We start from the raw sequence: 26,465 nt of genomic DNA on the forward strand, positions 1-26,465 counted from the left end.
TGCATGAAAGAATTTTTCTCACTGATAAACATCTTAATAAGATGAACAGTAGTTTACAGGGCAAAGAAGAATCTAGGCAAGAGATTTTCTTTTTTAGAGATATGGGGAAAACCCTAGACCAAGAGTTCAGCAAACTATGGCCAGTAGGCCAAATGCAGTGTGACATCTTTTGTAAACAAAGTAGTATTGGAAAGCAGTTGCACTCATTCATTTATGCACTGTCTGTTTTCTAAGTACTGGCAGAGTTGAGAAGATGGGGACAGAGATTATATGGCCCACAAAGCTAAAAATATTTACCATCTAGCCCTTTAAAGAAAATACCTGCCAACCTCTGCTCTAGGTTGAGGAGAAATTAATCACTGAAAGGGGGAAACTAAAAAATGCAACACTGCACAGAGGGCCATGGGTGGGAACTGATGGAACAGAGTCATCAAGAAAACAGAAGCCGACAAACTCAAAGGCACACGTTTCAGACAAATTTGCAGGAAAAGGAGAGGGCACCTCTTTGTTTGAGGTGAGTGGAAATGAACTTAAGATGGTGGAGTATAATTGATCTCTGGATCCCCTTTTGTTTCTCAGAAGACACCTTTAGGAGTCAGTTACCCATTCTGTCTTCTTCTAAGCCAGTTGGTAGACCCAGTTCCAGGGTCTACTGACTGTACCCCTGTTCCCAGGCAGGTGCAAACCCTGGTCACCAAGAGGGACAGGATGAAGGAGAGTGTGGGAGGATCAAAGCAAATGCAACATCACCATTAGAAAATCACCACATGCAAACCATAGTGGACAACAGTCCTGTTGCTATATACGACAAGAAAGAACAGCCCTGGAAAAACAGGCCTAATTGAAGACTGCATCCCAGTTATAGCAAGGATTTGTATTAGAAGAAGGGTGGTTTCTGTTAGTTATTACTGAAACATTTAATAGGACTTTTAAATTTCAGGAAGACTTACAGCTTTTGAAGAAATATTTGCAGCTAAATGGAAAGAAATGATTATTGCCTAAAGGATCTTTATCGTTTCTCCCCCAAGGGAAGAAAATCCATTCCATTTAGGATTCATTAAAAATCAGAAAATGTACCTACAGTATTAGTCAGTTATCTGGTCTCCTTCACACTACTCTCTGCCCCAACACAGACATAGTGCTCTTCATTTCATAAAGTCATTGTTAGGTGACAGAGAATTCTGCAGGCCTTGCGGTTTTGGGTCTTACTCTTTTCCCTTTGATTTTACTACTTGGGTTCTTGGTGGTAGGAGAGTCCTCCAGAAGGCAACTATGTATGAACCAGATCTTGAGTTCAGAAGGAACCGCAGCAGAGGAATGTGCGGTTCATATTCATTTCACCTCATCTCAACCCCTACTGGTTTCACTTGTGTCACAGAAGACTGCATTGTGCCTTATTAACTAATTCTTAAGATTGATTTGGATTTTAGTGTATTTTTGTATCCTGTGCTTACTATATATCATGTGATATATAATGTAAGCATACATTTGCACAAAAAGTACTTTAATAATTAAAAACATCTAATCTGGTTATTCATGGATGATGTAAACTTTTATCTCCAAGTTTATCATCCATTTCAATCTTATTTAGAAATTAGAAAGCTAAATTGTCTTTGTTTGGATAGTAAGATACTTGATTCCTTAAAAAGTCTATTTTAGGTTAAAACACCTTACCCTCAGCTTGAGAATTCTTTTCTTCCTCCTCCTCCGCTTTCTTCTTCTTCCTCCTCTTCCTCTCCCGCCCTCCCTCCTTTCCTCCCCCCCCCACTTCTTCTTCTTGTCATTATCATTACTTCACCTAGGAAGACTCCCCAGACATCACTGCCTTCTCTCCCTCTCTACCATTTTCCATATTACCCTCTACTTATACTGCATTTTCATACACTTTATTTTTCTATTTCATCTGTATCTCCTACTAATCTCTGAGACCAGGAATCCATGCCATTAAGAATAAGGCAGGGCCCTTGTCTGTCTTGTTCATAGCAATATGTCCAATGACAGAGCAGCCACACAAAGTAGGTACTATGTCTATCTATATCTATGTATTTATCTATTCCTTTATCTGTACTGATATAGAAAGATTTTATGCAGGCCCTAAAATATACCATATGTCAAATATTTAATTTTGCAAAGTTTTAAACTAAGAAATAAATTACTTTGAAAGTTATAAACTGAACAATAAAATGGTTTTTTCTTTCTACTTGACAATTATATCTTCATAAACACCCAGAAGGCTAGGTTCAAATGTTGAATTTTCTGTCTCCTACATCATCAGAGCTTTTCCAGAATGAGAGAGGCTGACCTGTGGTTCTTTTCCTCTTGCTCCCTATCATCAAGGGACTTAACATGCATGAACGCTCCATCCATTTCCTGCCATATCCCCCACCTCCATCCAGTTGCCTCTTGGCCTCATCTTAGGTCTAGAAGTGCACACATTAAGGGTACTTTCCACCTGTGGGAGGACAGACCTGGATAAGAGCCCTGTATTGGTCCAGGAAATGGACTCAGGGGACTCCAGATGCCTACACATGGTCTCAGAGGAGGGCACAGGTTCCAAGTGGGCACATCCTCATAGCCCCCTGGATTCCTCACGAGAGTACTGGAGGAGGGTGAGCCTGGACTTTCTAACACATGAGGCCCTTCTTGCCTGGGTCAAAAGATGGTTGCAGTGACTTGTATCAATAATTTATTAGTCTCAAAAATTAAAGAAACATTGCTTATGTTTTATTTTTCGCTTTTCAATACAAGTTACTATATAAGAAGCCAAAAGATATAATGCACATTTCCCTAGCCATTATCACAACAATCTTAGTCTGAAAATCAATCTCTTAATTTAAGATTCCTCATTGGTCAACCCCACATAATTGTTATAAATGCCAACTGACATAATGTATGCAATAAATTACTATTACATAGCTAATAATTGGCAGAAATGGGGCCAGAATTTAAGTTGAATATTCTTATTTTAATAGTTTGGTTACTCCACTCCTTTTTACTAAAATCTGTATCTTCGACACATCAGCTTTGATTCTGCCTTCTAGGCCAACATTGAGCAAGATATTTTACCATATAATAATCCTTCTACCTTTACTAGTAGAGCTCTTGAACAAGCCCATCTTAGTCTCCAAACTAGGGCTGGTCCATCTCCATTTTCATGGATACTCATCCCTGAGAAAAAGGAGGTACAACCTAGTATGATTCTAGTCCTGTCTGTATTTTCTGGACCTCTTACCAACTTGTACCCATAAAAAAATGGTCATTTTAGGTAAGAATCTACCAATTGCTCTATATCTTATAGAATGTAGAAAACAGTACAGGGTCTCATGAAAGCAACTTAATGTAGAATTTGCTATAGGATGTAATACTTCATTTTGAAAGAACATGTGTTCCAAGAACAAAATAGGAATCCAGTGTTTATTTTAGGTGTTTTACCAAAATCTTTTTTTCATACTCCTTGTAACATTTTTTTCACTCTTCTTACCAAGAAGAACTACCTTTAAAAAGTCATCATTTACCATAATAAGGACCTTTAATTCTTAAAGGTCAACCCCATTGAAATGTCAGTATTGTCATATTCTGACCATGGTGGATTTGAATTTGGACATATACTGAACTGTCCCAGAGCTAAATCCCTAGACTTCCAATTACTAGTTGTGGGACCTTAGGCAAACTACTGAGCCTTCCTAAGTCAGTATTCCCACCTTTGAATTAGAAGAATAGTAGCAATTTCCTTGAAAGTCTGTCTGAGAATTAAATTAGATAATGGGAGGAAAGCAACTAATATGTTATGCTACTTTCCAGGAACTGTCACTGCCAGAAGGACTTCTTTGATGTTCCAGGGGACAGAGCTAAGAGAGAAATAATGGAGGGAAGTTACAGGTAAGTAGATTTCAGAAGCATAATATGAAATACTTTCTAATGCTTCCCCTACTCGTTTATGATTAGGAGATTTAAATTTATTTTCTGGCCCTGCCAGTAACTTACTGTTTTTAATTTAAAACATTTTTTTAATTAAAAATAATTTTTCCAGACAGCTAGAGTAAATTGTCAAGACATGCAAAGAAAATCACTGATGGCTCTCTAGGTATTCTGGTTCTTCTTCTCTTACCCTATATTCAATCAATGACAGAGTTTTGTTTCCCTGGTTTTAAAATCAAGCTTATTATTTTAAAGTATGGAAAACACAGAAACAAATACACAGTGACCATTATCTATAATCATGTAGTGATGACCTACCTCTACTGAAGTCATTTTTCATTTAAAGTTTGCAGTTTCCTTTGAATATTTTAATATTTACTTTGAAATTTTCATTGTGTTTCTAGTTCTTATATTGTTGAGAACATGTCATACATACTACTAACTTTAAAGAAGCATCCCAGCCTCTCTCAAACTTCATATCCTTGGACATGCTGCACTCTCTGCCTGTAATGCCCTCCCCTGCCCCACACCATCCTTTCCTATCCCTTCCTTCCTGGGCCAACTGTATTGTGTCTTTTGGCTTTCTCCCTAGACTGTGATGTCTTTGAGGTCAGTTATCTTTTTACTCTGTTTTCAGTACTTATCATTTGTGTGTGTGTGTGTGTGCGCGCGCGCGCACGTGTGTGCATATCAAAATCTTAGGAATTTATAACACTGATGCTACAGTGCACATTTCCAACAAAATTATTTGTAATAAGTATGATGGCTATGTTGCATAGTGCTCAGTGATTGGAATAATGTCTCATCACCAGTTACACATAGTCATGCAAAAAATATTTTAGGAACTTCAGAAGAGAGTGTTTAACTCATCTATGGTAAATTCCTAGAATTTTAAAGAATCACTCAACCAACTGTGGCACTTAATCTGTTGTGCCAAAATTGTTTATGTGCTAAGTTTCTGTCACTAGGCTCAGACTGTCTTATTCATCTTACATTCCCAGCACCTCTCACTATACTTTGCACAGAGTATGTACTCAATAAATTACAAAGGAAGAAGGAAATAAGTGAAAATTTAAAATTAGTGATAAAATTTGCCCTACTAGATTGTTACAAAACACGGAGAATTCACTGTTTACCTAAATAGTACCTATTACTCTTTTATAAAATCAGAGTAACATATTTTCTATTAGTACCTAGTATGTGTATGGTTAATACCAAATTCACTTCGTAATTATAATATTCATTAATGCAGCCCTCACAAAATCTAATAAAACAAGACTTCATTAGAATATATTATGAGAGCTACCGAATAAGATGCTCATGTGACAAGATCACCACAAAATACTTAATCCATATATTTTTATGTTTAAACACTTTGTATGGGAAACCAAGTATCAGAAACAAGCATTACAAATACGATTTTAAGTTTCTTAGAGTTAAATTCGTATCATTTGCAATCTATTTGTAAAACTCTGTTAACAGAGAGTTTATGTCATGACTGGTCTAAAACGATACTTGATAACTAATGGTTAGAGGGCACAGACTGGTATTTAAGACGTAGGGTTGCACCATGGTAACTCTATGGGTTATTTTATATTGAGGATAACCAGATATGACATTTCTGAGAAAAGTCTAGATCACTAAAGAAAAGGAATGGCCTAATTGCATCAGTGGGAACTGCTCCCTAGCATAGTTTAAAAAAAAAATAAGAAATGGATAGAAAGAAAGAGAGATGGGTTGGTTTGTTTGTTTGCTTTTTGCGGGGGGTGGGAGTGGCAACGGGCTACCATTTTTTAGAAGAGCCCTGCTATAAGGGTTTTTTTTAAAAGACCTAAAGGAGTTAATAGGTACTTATAAAATCAGTAGCTTGCTCTTGTAATGACAACACAGTCTCTTCATTGTGGTTATGTTAGGATCACTTCTGGGTTGCTTTAGAATACAACTTGCTTTTTTATAAGCTTGGCTGTTATTGTACATTTCCTCTTTTGTGTAGGTCACTTAGATTAAACTATTTGCTACAACACTACTTTTCAAACTACATATGCCTGCCTTCCCAGGGTGATATTATAATGTAGGTGGACCAAACAAGCTACTGCACAACGACTTGCATCCAGTAGTCATTTCAATTGGCGTAGATGTTTAGGATAAATGTATTTCCCACGTTATTCCAAATGCAATCCTAGGGATTATGTAAAACTTGCTTCCGGCATATAATAAACTATAACATTAAATAGAATTTGCCAAGGGAAAACAGATTTTTAAAAATCACTAAGAAAAACAGAGCAAAATAAATAATTATAACTTAAAATGAAATACTAAACATCCTTTATTCATTCAAATAATAAGGATTATGGAGGGCCTGTTTTGTGCCAGGCACTCTTCACTATTTGCAAATAAAACAGAGAGAAATTAAAGTGAAAGAAGAAACATAATCAACTAGTAGCAATTACAAACTCAAATCTGACAATTGTTGAAACATGCTTTAGTTCTCTGGGACTTGTAAAGAGACCATGTATTCACAACTTTCATCTCCTCAGTAGGTTATGTTCTTCCTGGGGTTTTCAAATCTTTCCTCACAAATCTAATTCTGATAGTTTTAAACTTTGCACAGTAAATTAAACTACAGTAACATCTCTTATGATAACAAAGGAAATCAAACTGGAGAAAATATCTTCAGTGCTGACTTCTGGTATCTAAAGATTTAACGGCGACTAATGTCTTCTTAGTGCCTTTCCCTTAGAAGAGATAATGCATTTGAAAATAAACAAAATTGTAGGTTCAGTCATATCAAAATGTAATTTATGCCAAAATAGATCTGGGAATGTCAATAATTGCAGAATAAATGACAAGTTTTCAACTCCTCAAAAAAGGAGTGAATTCAGTAATTATTTAACTTTTTTCTTTTTGCTACCACAATGTGGAGCACAATCCTTTCTCACAAAGCTTTAAAATTTTTATTTTTCCTTGAGCAAGCCTTGGGAATCCAATAAAATGCTGTAACTCTACAGAGCAACAGATATCTTAGTGTTTTCACCCTCCTGGCATATTTTTGGCATGATACGACTTTTGCCATTAAAAAAAATTAAATTGAAGTGGCACTGACAGAATTTCAAGTAAACAAAGCATCAACAGAAAGCACAGGGCCTCTGTGCTGAGAGCTCCAACAGACAGTCATCTGCAAATGGACAACTTTAATTCGATTCCTGGCACCATTGGCCGTGCTGAGAATTCTCCTATCTCTTCACACCAGGGGTTTGCTCTTTTAAGCATTGCTCCCTGAAGGGAAGGAAAAACTAGAGAGAGAGGATTTCCAATGACCCTGCACAGATGAATGGATATGTCAATGGTGAATATTGGTTCAGCTTTGAACAGGGAATCCTGCAGTGGCCTCGCTTCTCCAGCCCTTCTATGCTAGTGTGTCACCGAAGTCTTATGTGAGCAGGAATCTTTAAAAGATCAAGACAGAGAATGAAAAAGTAAAAACACAAGCAGAAAAAAATGACAAAATGCTTTTTAAAAATTAATGATAATTTAAATGTTTGGGAAATTCAACTCTCCAGAGACAAGTAAGAGAGTATTAACTCTTATGTTAGTGGAGCTTTACATTTAAAACTTAAGCCTCTGAAAGGTAAATTCCAAAACACTAATTGCTCATAGGGTCAATTAGTAATGTGGTGTCCATTTGATGAGTCCTGAGGAATAATTAAATACCGAATTCAGCACTAAGCATTTTGAATCCTCTTATTCTTTCCCCTGCCAGGATTATAATGAAAGCATACACAGACACAAGCGAAAGGAAAAAAAAATTATCAATTCCATTTTGTTTGGAAGATGAGCATTTCAGTTACTAATCTTGCAACTGGGCAGATGCAAAAATTCTGCTTCAGTAACTGCACAACACGCATTTATTTTCACATGCTTTATGGTGAGTTTTCATTCAGCTATCAATCAATCAATTATGCTGTGACATGCTGTAATTTCCTAATCATACTAATATTCATGCTTTTATCACTATCAAACCTAGAGCACATACATTTCAATGAGACAGAAGTCTAATTATTTAAATATGCTAGAGCATATTACATCTCCAAGGCTGTTTCCTTTATGAGTTTTCTCCCCTAAAATAAAATCTAATTTAATTGCAAAGAGAAAAGTATATTAAACAGCATTATACCCCTCCAGTAAGCAAAACTGATTTTTTACAGATCCCAATAAATACAGAATTTTTACAGATCCTTATTTAAAATTAATGTTTTTTGCTTGTTACTAAAAATAGCCAAATAGAATTTATGTAACAAAAAGAAAAAAATAAGCACATTCAAAGTGAAAGATACAATGTTTATTTTATTTTTCAATGCTCTTGACCTGAAAAAAATTATAGGAACTAACTAGAAATGGCTTTATATCCTGAAAATATGATTTTGCATCATTTCTTATAGCTGGCTTAGTTCTCAAAACTTTTTTCTACACTTAAAATTTTCGATACTTAAAAAAAAAAAGCCCTTTTACTTAATTATTTCAGTGATATCACTGACAGGTGCCAGAAAAAATTTAAAAAATGTTCAAGCAAGACCACTTCCCTGATGCACATGTTACAGTTATAATGCAGGCTCTGTTGTGCATATGACTTTAAAGGCTACATATCAGTATGGGCATTATAGGTCACACGTGGCAAATGTACATGTTCTCTCAGACCTTTACAAGGAAAAAAATTCAGATTCAGTTGCCACAATTAACACTTCTTACAGTGCTGTGGGGCCAACAGTCCAGATATAGTTCCTTTAACAAAATGTTTCAGTGTGCATTTTCAAGAGAGCCCTGAAAATTCCATTACTTTCTTCAGTGGGGAGTGAGCACAGATACATTGAAAAGAAGTAGGAAACAGTTACACCATGAACAACAGCAACAACACCAACAAAATCTAAAGGGCATTATTTTTTAAGTACAAAATCAATTATTTTTCAACCAATAAAAGTTGTCTTTTCTAAATTTCATATTACCCTTACATGCACTATTAAAACAAAAGCTTTTGGAGAAAATTTCCATCTGCTTTAGAATTAGCACATCATTACATAATAGTAAACTATTGTTTAAAATGATGAAATAATTAATATGTTTAATCAAGTTACAACAGATAGAGAAAATACTGAACTGGAAAATTTCACAGTGAACTAAGGAACACTCTCATGACTATGTAACACGAATGCGAGAATGAGACGATACAGTCTATTCCTAATCAATCTGATGAAAATGAAATGTCCATGGATTATTCATCATTTTCTTTCTCCAGCACACCCTTTACCCCGCCACTACACCTCCCTAATATATACATATATATATACTTATGTGTGTATGTCTACACATGTATTTCTACATTTAGACTTCATTTGTTTTTATTTATACATTTCTGCTCGGGAAACAAATAATCATTTGCAACAACAGATTTTAAGTATCTTTTACGCTTTTAAACGTCTCTGCTTAAAAAGCAATTTGATTCATTTCTCTGGAAATGGAGTTTCTTATGTAAGGAACATCTCTCTTTCATTCCAGAGTTTGTTAGTAAGTTTGTTAAGACCTGTTGGCTTAGGGAGAAAAAAAAAATCCAACTGTTTTGATTCTAATGCTAGGTCTCTGAACTATATATTTAATTACACGAAAGATGGGGTTTAACAAATATACCTGAGCAGAATAGGAGTGTCATCTTATGCTGAAGACAAAAAGCAAAGGAAAATTCTTCAACATGTGCTTGATCAAATATTTAGAATAAAACTGGTAACTATCATTCCTGGTCCTTTGAACCTCTAGTCTCCTAAATAGTGATAAATACCAAGGATCCCCAAAGAGTCTCTTCCTTGTCCCTTAACAGACTGTTTGGCATCAAGTGCTCAGTGGGCCGGAAACCCACAGCCAGCCTGGGAGGGACAGCACAGACGGAACCATGTTTACTCAGTCAGAGGCAGCTGATTAGGGTGACACCAACTCTTCACATTAAACCTGCTAAGCAGGGCTTTACCTGGGCTCTCTTGAGGGCTTCCTGAAACTTGGAGCACTCACCAATGAAGTTCACTAACTACAGTGTATGTTAATGGTGGCAGTAGGCTGCTGTGGCTGCTAATACGATGCATGATAATTAAGAGTTCTCTGGCAGTGAATTTCCCTCAAACTCCATTTTGAAAAGCTAAGATTGTGCAGTTTAAAGTTATTTAAAGAGAGTATCTGTGGTAACTTAATCATTCTGATTTTTGTATTTGACTTATTTCAGAGTCAGGGATTCCTAAAGCAGAATCTCAGACTATCAATGGAAAAATTAACCGTCAGAGCTCCAGTCTTGTATCACTGAATCGCACAGCTTGAAGGCGCTTTGCAGGCTATTAGTTCAGCCCCCTCATCTTACAGCCGAGGGGCCTGATGCCCAGAGCTCTTGAGGCTCAGGTGCAGTGTAGCCAGGATTAGAACCTAGACCTCTCCACCAACCTAGAGGGCTTTCCATTGTACAATGCTGGCTGCCTTGCACCTTTTCAGAAAATGAAAAATTCACATACTGGAACATGAGCATAATTTCAAAGATAGTCCTCCAAAGGCAAAGGAGTTGGAAATTTGATGAGGAAAAGCCAAATAGGATTGCAATGGCAGCAAATCCAATGGGTGGCGCCCTTAAAGAGTAAATCAGTTTCAGTGTATACAAAATATTCTCCTTAGAATTATAATATGACCTGTGTTAGTAACAATTAGGGATGAGTTTAATACTCATTTTTTACTTAAAATCTTATAAATAAGTCTGAGGTCCTTGTGTTTATAGAATGTATGTTCTTTAGACCAGGCTTCAAAGATTTCCAACAGAATTCGTTGTTAATGCATTATGACATTCCTGTAGTAAAGAACACTTGTCTGTCAAAACTGCAGTATTAATCTGTTATGGTATAATCGTGTATCAACTTAATCTGATAGACTCATTTAGTTGTCATTTTATGTGAAAGAAAAATTCTTTTTCTGCCCCTATAGAATACTCTGGGTTAGGTCACTTGGGAATGGCTGAGTCATGACGCCCAGCATGTAAAATACCAATTGAGAGTTACTTTCTCAAAGTACATTTACTCTCCAGCCATTATGGTATAGTTTCACACACTGTTAGCCTAGGCTGATACTGATGACTGGCATCGTAGTGATTCAACAGAAGTAATGACTGCTTCCCAGAAGCTTCCAGAAATATTGTAAACCCTGTGGGACAATGACAACAATGCTAGTCTTGGCGGTAAAGAAGTCTGGGTAATTAGTCCCAGCTCTAATAATTAGTTGTGTTCACTTAGCACTTTGATCACTTGTCTTCTCATCTACAAATATAGTTAGCTTAGATTACCCCTAAGGCCTTCTTTATCTCTAAAATGTTATACTAAGAAACTTACTTTAGGAAATAGAGAAGTAAGAAAGTAGGAGAATGTATATACGCCATATCTAAGGCAACCTACAACCTAAAAACACTATGGGTACTCAGATGAAGGAGCACCTAATAAGGCGTGATAGAATTGGTTATAGATCTACCAGAACTCTAAGTTTGCAAAGGCAGGTACTGAATATAATTCATCTTTATATCACCAACAGCTAACACAGTCCTTGGCCCATGGTAGGTCCTCATTAATTGTATATCAGGTGAATAAATAAATCTGAATCTTGTACAATGGAAAAGTGGAATGGCATTCCTATAGATGGAAGACTACATCCAAAAATTTTGCAGGTATGAAAGGATAGGGTAACTGTTCAGGGAAAGAAGAGAAATATGCCTAGATCACAAGGAATGTAGTATAACGGTAGGAAATGAGTTTGGTTTCCCATTCAGGAAGGGCGCTGGCACTAGCAACCAAGAACACTCTACATCAAAACAGAATAGGGAAAACATCCTCCATTTTGAATAGTAGGCAGTAGCATGCAAAGGGAAATATGCTAGCAATACGAAGAATACACCCACTGTGCTAGGATATGCCAAATGAAGTGGAGTTGCTAGAAGTGGTATAGAAAATGAGAAGGGGAGAAGGCAATCCAGTATTATACTTTGTGGGGAGGATTTTATACCTCTCCCTCCCACATTCTCACCCCGAAACCATGGTGACACTGGGCTTTATCATGGTGAGCAGAGGGTTCTTTGGATCTTGACACTGAGATGCTGCATCTCCTATCTTACTCTCACTTCCCTACATCCCAGCAAGTGTCGGGGCAGGTCTTCGTTGTCTAAGATGTTTCCCTTCCTGGGAAATGGCTCATGTTTATGCTCCAGAAGTAATGGTTCTCACAGTAAAGCTGGTTATACTTACAAGAAAACAGGGCCTCTAACTACAACTGTTTCTTAACTAGTTTCCTTGGATGAATCTACTCTAAATAATGAAACTTAAGTAAAGATATAAAGCAAATAAACATATGAGAATAATGCAGACTCAGAGAAAATAGTTGTAATTAACTATACAAGGAAGTAAATGAGCAAGCTCAAAGAACCGATCTATTACTACAATACTAGTCACCATATGCAGTACAGAAAACATTGAAGTTAAATATAAATTGTCAGCAACACTATTATTTTATTAGTATAGTCATTAACAGAAATCACTAATTTTCTGCCTGGTTACTGTCCTTATCTTTGGTGATCCACAACTATGAAAATGTCTTGAGATACAAAACTCATTTACTGGTCTTGGATTTGGAGGGAGAAATTTTTTAAAAATCTTTATAGAATATTTTTTTTCTCCATTTGCTATATTCTTAAAAGATAAAAAGGTAAGAGATAATGTGAATGTAATTTTTTGTAGTGACTCCAGTCACTTCCGGGTAAAAGCTGTCCATTACTTCAAAGGGAAGCATTTGTAGTTACACAGTTTTTTCTTCATGCAAATATGATGTATGTATTTCATTTAGGAATTTAATGGGCTATTTCTGTATTTTATGCTTAACTTTGGTATTGTTTCAAAAAGAAAGTGAAATATTATACTACTGTGATGTCTGCAGCCTGAAAGTTAAGAATGGTCCCCCAAATTAAAAAAAAAGAAAGAAGAAAAGAATGGTTTGTCTTTCAAGGGTCCATTTGGTAGGTCAGGAATATCTTCTCATATAAAAGTGCATCGTAAGTGTGATGGTTATATTTGTAGGCGAGTCTACAAAATGATAAGTACCTTATGAGAAGGATTATGCTTGTTCACACTAAGTACTGTTGGCATGGAATATGAAATCTGAGTTACAACTATCCATGCCTAAAAGACACATGGGATGGGGGCTCAACATCTATTTAATAGAAAGTGTATGTCCAGGCCAGTCATTCTTCAATTTCTGTAAATTAGGAGAAAAAAGTTCCTTGTACATGTGAGGTGATCCTTTTAACTGTAAGAATAAATTATTAGTAAATCCAGAACATGGAATGAATGCATTTGCATATTTAAATTGATCACTGTCATGTAGCAATTTCTAATACAAATAAAGGATGAAAATTATTACTTTACATCACTTCTGTTCATAAAAGTATTAAAATAAATATGTAATTTGGAATATATGGCTTTTGGTAAAAGAAAGTTTCTTTTTTTGCTTATTCAATTTTTGCCATTCTGTCAAACCAGGAGCAATATAAGTTGAATGACTCTACTCAAAAATCTTCAACTATATTATAGGGCTACCATATAAAAAATGACTTTGTTCTACTGCATCTCCTTTTTGTTAACTAAAACTAAATTTACTTAAGTTACAATGTGTATTTTAGTGTCGTAAGACATTGCTGATACGTCATTCAGCTGTTATAACAGACTTTAAACTATAAAATGTTCGAGAGTTTGTGCATTTCATTGAATACATTTGCTGAGATAACAGGTCAAAAAGACATTAAGGGTTCATAACCAACATTGTACTTTTCAAGTCATCAGAGTCACATTCCTCCTGCTAAATCAGGAATTTTACAATGATAAATCTGAAGATTTTAGTTCTTTTTTTTTTAACAAAAATACAACTGTACCATGTTTCAGTGAAATGACAATAAAGTGTAAAGTGTAGTAAGGAAATAAACTTTATTATTGTTCTTTAAAGATTAGCATATCTATGTACCTCTCAGCCAAATAAACTCTTCATTATAAACATTAAGTCAGTTTATGTACCGTTCTATTGGAACAGGATAAATAGGGACCACCACCATCTCTGTTGACATTACATTGATCTCACATTAATTTGATTGAAGGTGGCCTGCCAACACATCTCACTTTCCCCATTTGAGAGCACTCAGATAAGAAAAACACAGTGATGTTTAGCAGATAGGCCCAGTGACACAATAGAACGCAACTCATTGAGGAAGTGTAATTATAGTGATTACTTCAGAAAAGAGAGCAGATCCACTGATGGAAAGAAGTAAACATTGCCACAATTATAGGAGCCGGGTTTGCTTTTGGTAGAGATACACGTGTCCCAGACAACACCAACCTAGCAATAAGAACACAGAAAGCTTTCCAACTTAACAACATAAAAGCACTAGAGGTTACAGAATGGTGAAAGCCAATTTGCCAAAGTGCTGGAACAAAGGCCCCCTCTGTTTTGGGGGAATTCAGTATATCAAACAGATTAGTCAGAGAAGTCCTCCTTCCACAATTAAAATGAAGTAGAAACATCAGGAAAGTTTGCCCCAGAGGAATGTAATCGGCAAATGCTTTTTAAAGCTGTTATTTTGACGGCTGTGAAAAGTAAACAATGTGAGGTGTCCAGTTCTCTCAGGTAACTCTCCCATGAGACCAGCTGTAGAGGCAGAGAGGGGTCATCTCTGCCATTAATTAGGCACCTATAATCTATTGGCAGCAAAACACCTAAGAACTGTATCATAATAAGACCAAAGTAAGGAGAACCTCACCTCTCCCCACTCCACTAGATTAGAGATGAAAACAGAAAGAAAAACAGCTTGAAAAAGGTTCCATAGCTCACCTACTGTTACCCTTGCTCGCCATTCCCAAAGAAACAGACTCCAAGAGGTTTACTGTCTGGTCTCAGATCACACAGCAAGTTAGTGAAGGAGTGAAACTAAAACCTAAGGCTCCTGACTCCCAGTTCTGTGTTTTTCCACTATAACCCGATTATTTTTCAGGGACAAATCTTATAAGAACAACCATATATATAAATTTGCACTGTGAAACTTATAGCATACTTCAAACGCATTTGACTCATTTGATTGTTGCCAGTTGTCTGTGAGGAACACAGGAATATTTTACGTCAGAGGCATATATGTAGATACGTAAAAAGGAGACACAGTGGAAGACAGACATGCAGAGAGCCTGCCAGAGAGAGAAGGAATGTGGGAAGCTGAGAGACAGAGGGCAGGAGACAAGAAAGTGTGACAGAGATGAGTGGGTGCAAAAGCGAGAGAAAGTGCGAGAGACACACACACAGACACACATGCACGTGTGCACACACAGGCACAGGCAGGAAAGAGGCAGTGTGGGTCAAATGATTTGCCCAAGGTCAAAGAGCCAGTACTTGTCTGAGCTGTACCTCAAAGCAGTACTGAAACCCAAATCCCCCTGCTCCTTCCACAAACCTTAAGAAGCTCCAAACCGTCAAAAGCAGAGGTGAATTAGAGTTCAACTCTTTAATTTTGTTTTTGGTGGTTATTTTTTAGATTTTGGCTTCCATCCCCACCCCAACTCTTACCTCCAAGTAGGATGGTTAGAATGGAATGGGTAGAATCATCTTAATACACTCAAAGCGATGGCTATTGTCTAAATGGTTGAAAGACGCACTTTTCAAAGCAATGGCTATTGTCTAAAGGGTTGGAAGAGGCACTTTTCTTTTTAAACCATTAGCTAAGCCTTGCCCTGGGAAATAAAATATCAAGAGAAACTTATCTTTTTCCTGTCAGTAAGGATTTAATGACCTCTACAACATGGGGGTCTTAACCTGGGATTCATGGAAGCATCTAACTGTATCTGTAAACCCTTAATACTGTATGCAAAATTTAGAGCATGTGTGCATTTTCTGGAAAGAGGGTACATCTGATTCTCAGAGGCCTTTCACTCAGAAATATTGAGCCAATGCTTTATAAGTTTGTGGAAGGACTAAAGACATATGTACCTTTTATTTGGTACATCAAAAATTACACAATCTAGACAAAATAAATAACTCAATTCAGGAAATCAACAGTAATCAATCTTCAGTGTTCCCACACCCTAAACATTTTTGTTTTGAGTTTAACTGTAAAATAATTCCCATTCTTTTTGCTGTAACAACTCTTAGTGTGGAACTCTATTTATGAAAATAATGTGAGAAAGTGAATTTCATTTTAAAAGAACCACGGCTTAATTTATAACTAACCTCATCAATGTTTGGTGTAATTTGGTGATAACACTAAATTGGTAGGCTTTTTTTTTTTAAAGAAAATCCTATATAAAATATACTGTATTTAACTTCAGGTGCATTCTTACTGGGCTGCTCTGTTCATCAACATTAGAACAAAAAGTGTTTTAAAACTAGACCAAAGGCAATCATCTCATATGTTGGTACACATAAAATTGTCCAGTATTCTTTGCTTCCAAATTAAAGCAGAATTATAAAAAGGACTCTCCTCTACCTCTGAAGTACACTACCTGGGTCATGGGGACAAGTCAGGGAAGAATTAGAAAATTAACACTGTGGTGCCTAGTTTCCAAAACGGCCTCCAAGGAAACACACTTCCCAGCCTTTCTTTAGTCCCTGCCCACAGTGAATTGAGTCACACCCTGATTCCCTTTCCCCAGTAGAATGTAGCAGAAGGACTGAGCATCATCTAGTCATGAGCTTTTGGGAGGTCTGATCCTTAATGTAGGAGGTCTGCCACCCTGTTTGGGAGGCCACATGGGAGGGCCACACCAAGAGGAAGGGGTCCTGAGACTAAGGCAGAGAGAAGCCCAGCCATTCAGTGTCGCAGCTGAACTTAGCCCCCCTGCAGCCCCACCAAGGTACCAGACATTCGAGTGACCATAAAGGACATTCTAGTACATGAGTCCTGCCATGACTGTAACCTTAAAGAACTGCTCTTCTGTACCCAGTCAACCCACCTAATCAAGAGAAATAATAACCTGTTATTATCATAAGCTACTAAGTTTTGGGGTGATTCATTAAGCAGCAATAGATAATCAAAACTGAAGCTAAGAGTAATATGGCATGAATAGTGAGTTTACAAGAGGAAATTCAGATTATAAAGTGTAAGTAACTGGAGCTTATCCTTGATGAGCATGAGAGAAAAACATTTATTAAATACTAACTAATTTGCCCATCACTTATCTCATTAAACTTTATCACTACAGTGACAAAGAGAATTTGAGTAACATTATTGCCCAAGGTCATGGAGCTAAAAAGTGAAAGAGCCAGAAGTTGAACACAGATTTGATTTCACAGCCTTGATGTGCTCATTTCATTACACCCTACAGGCTGTGAAGAGGGAGGGAGGAAAGAAAGGGGAAGAACGACACACTCAGAGGCTTGATATTTAATAATTTGTGATGAAAACTTTCATTAAGCATATCCACACTTTTAAAAATATTATGTATGTACCATTATTTAACCTTTTTTTAATGACTAAGCATCATTATTACTAAAGAAGTCTATACTGTGACTGCAATAGGCTATAATGTGTACTTGGAGACATGTAGGATTATTTGATTCTTCATTAAAATGATCCCAAAATGCCATGGTAAATTTTAGTTCCTCTTTCTGATTTTTATAGATTTTCTGTTTTTCTCTTGCTGTTAGGCTGTCTCTTGTCTCTTGTAGACATGGAAAAGTAGACAACCAAGCTTTTATGATCTTTGTGAAAAAAGAAGATGGCTTCTAAGTGAGAGCTTGCAGGACTTTCCTACAGACAAAGTGCATATACCTTCTAACATAAAGTCTGATGTTTGGGGTAGCTGAGTAAGTAAATTCTCAATGCGGAAGCTTTTACTTAGCTGAATTCCTTGCACCATTGTGACTTTGTACAGAACTAAAGGAATAGTTTCTGCTCTAAAGAGCTCTAAGCCCTGTGGACAGCCTGGTGATTTTCAAATTGGGCTCAGTGGGAACCCAGGGGTCTGCACCAACCCAACAAAAGATGTTTTACAGATGCTGCAATTAAGTATTTTCTGGCAAATGCTAAAGACTTAAAGTTGTCCTTTCATTGCTTTTATTCATTTTATAGTTTGGGGTTCTGAGTTTGACTTAGTTTGAAAACAAAAAGTTCTGTTGTTCAAATGCTTTTGAAAAATCCGTGATTTGGGAGATGCATTGTGATTGAAGACGGGTGACCTAGTTGTGGGGTTGCCTGGCAAGGGACCTTAAATATTTTTGCCAATTTTTATGTTCTTTATGCAATAAGTAATGTAATGCTTTCAAAAAGGAGAGCTAACCTTTACTAGAGAAGGTTTACATTGTTGATACTCTGCTGGTGGCCACTCTGTGACTCAAACATCTACAATATTGGCAGCGCCTCTAAGCTCAATTCATTTTATTTAGGAGAGAAGATTTTTGATAGCAAGTCATTATATTGTAGGCAAACATATTTATGATATACAACACCAAACCATGTTATTGTTAGTGTTAAGATATTCAGGGTTGTCCAAGAGGTTTCTAAAATGCCAATTTTAAAGGACTTAATTCAAGCCAGACTTATACCTAGTAATAACTACTTCTTTTAAAGTGAACTTAGGATATTCACTGATCAAAATGTGTACGGATATCCTTTAAGGACATCCACAATTACTGTTGTCATACCTCCAGTTAGGCAGTTCAAATTGCTTAAAACTTTGGTAATGACTACTTGGGTATATTTGAATGAAGGTCATTTGCCCCTCCATTCACAGCTTATATAGCACCTTTTGTACACATATCTCAGGGTCCTTTACAAAGATCACTGATCAAGATACAAAATAACATTGTAGCAAATAATGTTGTCACAAATTCCATTACACGGTAAAAGCTAAATAAAAAATAACAGCTTTTCCGCCTATATTTAGAAATTTATATCACTTAGTGTCAGGCAATTCAGAGAAGAGAATTCCACAAAACAGGGGAAGGTGACAGGAAAAGATCCATTAACACACAAACACACACACACACACACACACTTTACTAGATAAAAATGTTAAGAATGAGCCTAGAAAATTAGTAATTAGGAATAGGATTTTTTTGGAATTGTTTTAACATAATTTATAAAAAAAAATAGATACACTGACAAATTATCTACTCTGGATTACTTTGTGCAAATATATTTATCTAAAAACATAATACCTCAATTTAAACATTAAACAGTTAAAATTTTTGCTTAGGTTAGTTAGCAGATGCTCAGCTAAAGAAGTTTTTTGTCTTCTGCTTGTTTAAGAAGAAAAGTATTAATTATTCCCACTCCCATCTCTCAGGCCTTACAAGCACCCTCTGAACTTTTCCAAAGCCCTATAGTCCATAATTTCTCGAAATTTTTTATATTTTCTGAGTAATTTTCACTGGTTCACAGATGAACTCAATTCCAACTCTCTATCTTGTTTTATAAGTTAAGAAAACTAGAACATGGAGGAAATGAGTGACTTTAGCAAAGTTATGCAGGAATTGACCAGTTACTATAGTGCAAGGAATACTAATTAATTTTCCCTTGGACCTAAATATTTTGATCAATTCTTTTTCCTTCTTATTAAGGCCTATTGCTTTTATTGGTCTCTCACATGTAACTCATATGCATTCATTTGAAAGGCGTTCTTGAAAAACAGTACCTAGCTCATCATAAGCTTAATAATATTGGAAAATTATATAAATAAATAACCTTGAAGAACTCATAAAGACCTAAATTCACTGCAAATCTTCCTACCTGCCCTCTCAAACATACACACACCACCCTTGCTTTAATAAATATATGTCTTATGCTCCCATACTTCCTTTTGAAAACGTTGAGGTGATGACCACTAGTAGAAAAAGGTAGATTTTTGTGTTTACTCACTCCCACTCTTTTATTCACTCAATGTTTAAAGTTTGACTAATACATACAATATAACATAATAGTAATTAAGAGACAAGATCTGGAGCAAGATTTCCAGAGTTTGAATTTTAACCCTACTACTTACTGGCAATATACCACCAATCTGGGTTTCCGTTTTCTCATCTGTAAAATGGCACTTATTCGAAGAATTGACGTGAAGATTAAATGAGCTAATACATATAATATGCTTAGAAAGTGACTAGTACATAATGAGCACTAAATAAATCTTAATTATTTCGATCACTTTCCAGGCCCTGTGCTAGCACTGAGAATACAATGGTAAATAAAAATAGGCACAGTTCTCAACCTTGCTAAACATTAAGTACAGTCCTAGAGCTTTATGCATTATTTCCTCCTATTAAAATATATTATAAAGTTGCTACCAGATAATGAATAGACTCTAACAGTGGAGGAAGGTTAAAAAAAAAAAAGCCATAGTATTTTGGATATAAAGTTGAAGGCAATGTTTTGCTTTACTGAAGCTTCATATTTTGCTGCTGTTTTTATGGCTAAAATTGTATGACAATAATATTAATTTTTCTAGAACCAAATTATGGTTGCAGTTTATTTTGTGATTTATTGATTATCTTAAGGCATTAGTATTAATTTTTTAAATATCATTTCTAATGTTTTATATCAGAAAGTTATCTATTTTGTGTATGCAATTTTAAAATATTTATGTGATCTTATTCTTATTTGGAGCAACTCCCCCCTCACCATGAATTTCTGTCTATAAGATAGAAATCGGTATAAAATGCAAATTGGATTTTGTGCAACAGATATTTTCTTTTTAAGAGGTTTCACTTTTTTAATACTATTTATTTTGAACACATTTTTACAGACTTTTTTTTTTCTTTCTCCTTAGTTCTAAAAATAACAGAAAGGCAGTGAATGTTTTTAGGGTCTATGTCTCATGTTATCTAAACAACCTATAGTTGTGGACTTAATTTACAGAAATGTCTTGTTAAACTGAAGTCAAGAGCCAATAAGACTATAAGAAGAATCTGAAAGCGATGGTGTCCTTAGGTCTCATTTTGAATAGGTGAGAATATGAGTATCTCTTGAATATCTATGAATAATCTTGAGTGCTGGGAGAAAGGTGGAAAAAATGAGCTTTCCCATATCATTTCATTAAGTGTTGTTTTTAGTCCACCTTTTATCATTGATTTCATTCCATTCCTAGAACTATAGAGATCATATTACAGCATCCTGAACAGGATGTTTGTTGTACCATATTTAATATACCATATCATCATCTGCATTCAAAGGCAGAATATATTGGAATGATGAAAACTGCCTATTAAATTGTAATTGTTTATAGGCAAGAACCTCATGTTATTTGGTTTTAATTTTGGCATAGTACTTAGCACCAAAAAAGGATAGGTTATTGATGCAGATGGTGACATATTAATCCGGTTTGCACTCATCCTCCAGAGCACTAATGCTGGACTCTAGGTAGTTATTTCTTTAGGTTAGCAGGGACTTTGACCCACTTTCAATCTTAGTAATATGAAATAGGGTATAACTCAATGTTGTATTTACCCTCTAAGCACCAAGTACATCAGCATAAAATGGATTAGAACTGCTTTGTAAAGAGGAAGGGGAAAGGCTAGAGAACAAACCTCCATTATGTGTTGTCTCTAGGCCTAGTTATTTTTCACAGGCCCTCACAGTTAATTATTTTACTTAAAAATGTGAAAAAAAGAAAGAAGTGGGGATATTTTATTTATTAATTCACAAAGGGGGAGAGTTCTAGCAGGAGACTGATCAACTGTAGAGGGCATTCCAGGCTGGGATGAGAAGTTGGACCAGGGACTTCTAGTCTGAGTTTATCAGCTCTATTATCATAAGACATTGTGCTATAACATACCCTGTGTTAAAATAATTTTATACCTTCACGTGCATGCACACACACACACACACACACACACACACACATGCATAGTATATACTCGAGATTTTTATTCTTCTCTAAGAACTGGTTTTCAATTAGGAAATATGGCATCTCAAGCCATGACCTTTCAAAATGAAGTAGCCAACACTTTACAAATCATGACTTAAGATACAGCTGGTAGCCCAAATGGCTCCTTGACATTTATTTAACAAACCTCATATAGGTTAGGCACCAATCTTTGTCAGGTTCCAGAGATAAAGAGGTGAGATAACTATAAGGACCTCCTAGTCCAATGTTGGAAACAAGACCACAATTAACTTTAGATAATGTGATAAGAGGTGTGACAGAAAAAAATGGCAACTGTTTTACAGTCCATGATAGGTTTTCAGTTGACACTGGAAATCTGATATACCTGGTATGGAAACATCACACATACCACATCTCCTCCGTGTTCCTAACCTCTGTCATCAGATTCTACTAGCTTTTGTCACCAATTGTATCTTTCTCACTAAAAAAGTAATCACATTTTTATAATTCATGACTGATGAATCCATTCTGATATACTGTATTAGAAAACGAGTGTATATTCCAGAATGTTGAGGCTGATGCTGTCTTTCTCCCACATATAGCTTGGTTTCTCAGAGACAAATAGTGTGGTTTAAGCTCTATTTAAGCTGTAAGGTTTATAATGTCTCCTATAATGAAGCATACACTACAAACACACACACATACACATACACACACACTGAGATCTACATTTACAAAGATAATTCCTTTTCTAGACACTGCAGGCAGCAGAAACATTTTGGGTCCTACTAAGATTCTGGAGGTATTTACAGAATAAGTGACCTGAGCTGGGTAGACTTTCATTGCTTCTTCAATTCCTTTTTTATAACAACTCTTCCAACAATGTCAAATTAGATTAAGGTTAAGAATAAGGTTTGAAATCAAAAGACTCAGATTCGGAATAAGTAGCTTTCCTTTTGCAAATAATCAGATACATATCTAGAATTGGCAACAAAATACATCTCCCCAAGACTATTCATATACAAAATACATAAATCTGTAAGAGTATTAATTAATGAATGGATATTACCCCTTGGTTGCTGACTCTTACCCTTAGAGATATCTAGAGATAATCTGAGAGCTGCATAAATTTTTTCTTGTTCTTCATGAATGATCACCTTATGCTGTTAGGTATCAAGAATTCTAAAGATCCAGAAGCTTTAAGGCAAGCACTGTGACATGTCACCCAAAATAAGAACTTGATTAAAAATGAAACTTTTATGGTTATAATGAAACAGTAAAGGAAGGAAAGAAGGAAGGAAGGAAGGAAGGAAGGAAGGAAGGAAGGAAGGAAGGAAGGTAGGTGTCCCATAAAAGCATAATGCTTGAAAGTCTAAACTTGAGCTTAGAACTAATCCAGCCCCTAGCTGTAGACAAGTCAGGATCCTCTCTTAGAGGGCTTGATCAAGCCAAATTTCTGCCATGTGCTAAACCTGAAAAGATTAGATTGCCTCCACCTGCCAAATCAGAAAAACTGGGACACTGGATCTGGCATGAGAGTTTGGGTTAGAAATCTAATGAGGAGTCAGAAGCTAGCTACCAAATGATTAAAATTGCTTCTAACAGGCATTATTTTGCACTGCTTTGTCAATAAGGAAGCAGGCACCTCTGTACTATTTCACAGGGTGGGAATGCTTTCTGGAGTTAAATTGTTCAATAGTTACTTTTTAAAATAGTAGTACCCTTATCATAGTAAAACTTGCCTGCTGAGTCAAAAGGAAGGTTGGCTTCATCTACCTTTAGAGCCCAGGAAGAATTTAAAATGTAAAGTTGCCTGGCATGATTCCGGCTGTTGGCCACTACACATAATTTTAAATATCCACTCTTTTATTGATCTGAAGGTATATGGATAAGCAGATATACACTATAAATGGAAAACAGAAAGAAGGCTATCTTTAAAAGTCCAACTGACTGGAAGCAAACAGTAAGAAACTTGTACTTGTCTTTTGTCCATCCAAAGAGTCTGGCTCTACCAGACTCCACTCCAGGAGGAAAAAAAACACAGAAATGAGTGTCAAGGCATATCTCATTCCTCATGATGATGAAGGGAGAGAAAGTTCCAAAAAAAGAAACAGTATTTCCAATAAGGATATTAAATCTAATGCTATTTTGATGTCAAGTCCACCTTTCCCCTAATCCCCACTGATTTTTATTCAGCTCAATTTGAAGCCATCATAGAACTCTGTTTTAGGAAGCCTCTTCACTCTCAACAAATTTAATTAACAGGGATGATAAAATAGGTTCTGTAAATGACTAGCCTAGAAACATAAACATTGATAAATTTCAGTGGAACATTTTGACATTAAGTACATAGAATGTGCTAGAAGAGGCATATCCTTGCAAAATATTGGGGCTATGTCAAAGATCAGGATGTCGGACAGATGACCGTATGTCTGCTTGTGTGCGTGCGCGTGCGCGTGTGCATGTGTTTCTGGACAGGGTTCTCACAGAGTTGCCTGAGTGAAGCTGAAAATTCAAGAGGAATTCTAGAGTAGTCTTGTAAGACAAAGAAGATTTGTATAATTAAGAGAAGTCTGAATGTAACCAGCAACGAGTTCTTTCACTTAACCAGATTATGGTGGTAAGAGGGAGGCAGAATCCCTTATTACACATTTTTAGTGGGTCATGCCAAATAGTGTAGAAAATATGGAGAATTATTCATACTTCAATGAAAGGATTTCACAAATATGTAATAGAAGATACAGTGCACAATGCACTCAATTTGAGATTCTGAAATTCTTAGATATATATGGTAATTTTGTGTTTGGAAGCTTAAGAATGAAGTGAAAACTGTAGTTACAGCTGACTTTCCCAGGTTTAATATAAACTTAACAAGCTGGGAATACCACATCACTTGCCGATTCCAGGGGTTTCCCTGAGAGAAAACGAACTACAGGAGCTACTAAAGAGAAAGAGGGAAGAAGGGCTAAAAAAGTCATCGTTGGACCTTTTTTTTTTTTCCTTTTAAGAAAAAAATCTTGGTACTCTGTCTCTTGGGAGGAATAATTTGTCCTTGGGGGAATAGATACTATTGAATAGTCTTAGGGAGCCCATTGCTTGTGGTAAGTAAGTGATTCTTTAAAAAGTGGAGGAATTCCTGAGGCATCTCACTGGGGCCTTTGTGGGATGTTTCCCTGTGTATAAGCGGATTGAATGCCTGGACCAGTGCTGTGACAGTCCACGGGTCTGCAGTGGGCACACTAAGAACATATAAGCAGCCCTTCTTGGGAAGCATCTCCACTTTCTCTCGCTTGTTCTTATATGCCACAGTGAGAAGAGAGGGAAGCAACTCTCACCAGGTGTATCAGCTCTTTCATGTCTAATGAAACATTCATTCAACAACTCCCTGTGCCCAACATTTGGTTTCACAGCCACAGAGGAGTCAAAACAACTACATCACCTATATGCACAAATGAATCCTTCCCTGTACCAAACCCTCTAAGGGGGCCATAAATTAATTCTTTCCCTACTAAATACCCAGAAACTCTATGGTAATTATGCAAAAAAAAAAATCTAAAGAAAGAATGATAAATAGGTTCAACAGCTTTGTTCAAAAACCCAAATTACTTTCTGGAAACAAAACAAGGAATAAGATGATGAAAATCAGCACAGAACAGAGCAAGAAGACATATTTTGGGGAAAGACTCCCAGAAGAAATGTAGAACGTACAACTGCTCTACTAGCATAGCTACCATTTGTTCAATACTTTGAGATGAACTAGTGTGTTAACCCCAAATGCCAACCTAAATTACTAGGAAATTCTGTTTTCGGGAATACCCAAAGCATTCTTTAAATGCATTACCAAATGCACTTCCACGTGCAAAATCAAACTAGATATTCTTCTGAAGTGAAAGATGTGATCCAGAAACTCCTGGGCAGATAGAGCCCTCAAGGAGCACAGAAATGTACCTAGCCTATTCATAGATGTTGAACAAAACTCTGAAACTAATGTATTGAAAACCCATTTCTTGAGTTAATTCCACAGCAGCATCTCAACTGGCCTGAAATACTTCTGTCACTTTATGAAGGGAGAGAAGTCAATTGGCTTCTGAGAAAGTGAAAAGAAGAGGCTCTTTTATAAGCATTTCTTACAATGGTGATTAGATTGTTATTATTTGTTAGGTGGCAAAAATTAGATGAAACTTTCTTCTTCTTCTGAATTAACAGAGATTGTCACTGAAACACCTGATGTGGCTAACGACTGTGCATAGTAATAAAACCCAACTTCAGTCATGTTATCCAAACGCCAAGATGAAAAGTAAGCTTCCGAACTCATAAATGCAACTGCTGATGTGTTAATGAGCAAGAAAATTACCAGTAAAGGAGGATAAATATAGTAATACACTTTTTGAAAAGGATTAAGGGGAAAATAGCGTTGTGGCTTTGATCTTATTGTATAAAAAGAGCCAGCTCCCTCTTTAGAAATTCATCCGTTTTCTCAAGGCCTCTGGGTAGCCTCGTGGTTGTGTAGTGCTGTATTATTTCAAACTTTCCTAACAGTATTTGATGTAATCTAGGCATGAAGGAACTGATGGGCCTAGTAAGAGTTGCTTCACTCTCTTTCTCACTGATGGTATCTGATCTAACAGGTGAAGACATGTGCTG

The 26,465-nt window shown here is 36.2% G+C and overlaps 1 protein-coding gene and 1 long non-coding RNA gene across 9 annotated transcripts in view; one reads left to right on the forward strand and one right to left on the reverse strand.

The window, feature by feature from the left end:
* Window positions 1-26,465, forward strand: part of LOC140696380 (uncharacterized) — a 146,979-nt gene that overhangs the window by 68,200 nt on the left and 52,314 nt on the right. For 5 of the 7 annotated variants that reach the window (XR_012072621.1, XR_012072620.1, XR_012072624.1 and 2 more), the window contains one exon: window positions 3,802-3,879. This is a non-coding gene — a long non-coding RNA (uncharacterized lncRNA). Of the gene's footprint in view, window positions 1-3,801; window positions 3,880-17,649; window positions 17,809-26,465 lie in introns of all 7 variants that reach the window. The other 2 variants (XR_012072626.1, XR_012072623.1) reach the window with 2 other exon arrangements.
* Window positions 1-26,465, reverse strand: part of FIGN (fidgetin, microtubule severing factor) — a 167,394-nt gene that overhangs the window by 21,666 nt on the left and 119,263 nt on the right. The window lies entirely within an intron of this gene.

Source organism: Vicugna pacos, chromosome 5 (genome assembly GCF_048564905.1).
Source record: "Vicugna pacos chromosome 5, VicPac4, whole genome shotgun sequence".
Classification (NCBI taxonomy): domain Eukaryota; kingdom Metazoa; phylum Chordata; class Mammalia; order Artiodactyla; family Camelidae; genus Vicugna; species Vicugna pacos.